Raw genomic sequence first — 2,206 nt, 5'->3', positions numbered from 1 at the left:
TCGAGTTGTTCCAGGATCAAAGTCAGCGTGAAAGCTACTTAGGGTTTGTAAAGCGTTGCAAGGCAAGTACCCCTCACCATTCTTTTATGGTTCAGTGCATATGAATAGCTAAATATTTTATTCTCGTAATGGAACAGAAACGTTTTAAGTTACGTATCCCCTTAGTTATAAAATTACTGTTTTCAAATTGTTTTGGGGAAAAGTAACTTCGAACGGTACCTATCTCGAATGGAATGATTTGCGAAATGGATTTTATATGTGTGCTGGCTAAATAAATGATTTTGAAAAGGAGATAGGTACAAGTGTTTTGAAAACTAGATAAAACGGTCAGATATGGGATACATTGGGGCCAGAGTAGGCCTATTGAGATGGCGTAAGAGGCTAATTCGGTTGCGCGCACTATAAAACCGATTAGTCCAGCAGGTCAGAGACCTAGCTAGTCTCTGAGTTCTGGAACAGGTAAATGGGATGGCAGTTAGAGCCGTCTGGTGTTGATAGCCTGATCAGCTGTCTTCACATATCCGCTATGTATCTGATTGGAATTTGTGAATTATATAAGAGCATGATTGGTTGATACAGCGGTTTTATAAAATGATTAGCATGCTAAAATTGGACTATGGTATTACACAACACACTACTATGTTGTTTTCACAAAGCATGCTAATTAGTGATATCCAGTTACTTTGATTATTATTATGAAATGTTGATATCATGATTACAGCTATGTTCCCATTATTGTTACATTACTATTTTAATCTGTTATTCATATTTTGGTACTGCTGAGCGATTATGCTCACCCTTGCAAACTGTTATGTATATTTCGTAGATGCCTAGAAGATCAGTCAGACCGACCCGTGTTCCCGCCCCTACTGGACCTAGCTCCTCTGAGGTAGTTTGTATCAGACCATGAGGTCTGAAGAGTTGCTGAATAAAGTTAGTGTGTCTTAGATGTTGAATAAAGAGTTATAATAGTGAGAACCTGAATTATACTTGAACCTGGATCAGATCTTGGTTTGGGGTCAAGTTATTAAATTTTAATAATAATTCTGTTGTTTATGTTTTTGGTAATTGTGTTTAGTGACGTCAACTCCTGACCCAGGGGTTGAGGCCGTCACAGTGATTGCAGATCTTAACAAAGCAAGTCATCACAATGAGGTGCCCCTTTTCTATTTTCCAATCATGGAGGGCCCTCAGGTAAGTGAGGTAAGCAACACTGTCTCTACTATCTCTACCTCCCAAATTTCATTGCCTTTGAGTGTGGCTATGGCATCTGTGTCAATGACCCAACAGATGCCTACCCAAGCCACCAAAACAAAAATTTCCAAATCCAAAATAAAGAAAACCCCCTTTGGTTTCTCTCAAAAGAAACCAGTTACAAAATCTACGACTCTTTTTTCACATCATTCAACAGACTTAGACAGCTCTTCAAGCTACAACTAATGCCAGCACCAAGAAGCTTCTACAAGAACACCTCAACTCTCTACAACTACATCAAATACAATCTCTTCAACACAATCTGGATGTCACTTCAATCAAAACAGAGATTGACCAAGTCAAAAAGGATGTCTCTGAAAGATTGGATGCTAAATTTCCAAATACAACAATTCTTGACATCAACAGACAGTTAAGGAAGAATTCTAATCTTCCAACCAAAGTGGATTCCCTGGATACAAGACTGAAAGCAGTAGAAGCCTCTCTCACAACTATTCATTTATATCAAGCACATCAAACTCAGTTGCTTCAAAAGGTGATGGATGCACAGACTTCTACCTTCACTCTACTTGATGATAACAAAAAGGGGGAGAAAGATTCAATTGTCCCAGTTAGTCAAGGAGAGCAAATTAGTGAGGGGGAGAATGTGATAAATGTTCAAATCAGTCAAGTAATAGTTCTAGAAATTACTTTACCAAAGCCACCAGTATTGGACAACATTGATCTAATCCAAATAGGAGCTGCTAAACTGGAGTCACAGTCAAATTACAAGAAGCTTGATGTTGCAGTTGTTGAGAAGGAATTTGATGATAAATGGAGGAAAATAGATGAAGAAATTACAAAGAAATTTGGGCCAATTGAGAAACCAGACAAGACTTTTCATCACTATTCTCAAGTCAAGCAAATCTATGTGAATGAAATGAGTCTAGGTACCTTAGAAAAGGGTCAACCTTCATGCATAAAGTCTCCAAAGGCCAATCTAATTTTGAAGCCT

The sequence above is a fragment of the Apium graveolens genome, chromosome 10 (assembly GCF_009905375.1).
Source record: "Apium graveolens cultivar Ventura chromosome 10, ASM990537v1, whole genome shotgun sequence".
Classification (NCBI taxonomy): domain Eukaryota; kingdom Viridiplantae; phylum Streptophyta; class Magnoliopsida; order Apiales; family Apiaceae; genus Apium; species Apium graveolens.
Note: the sequence above shows the minus strand (reverse complement) of the source record.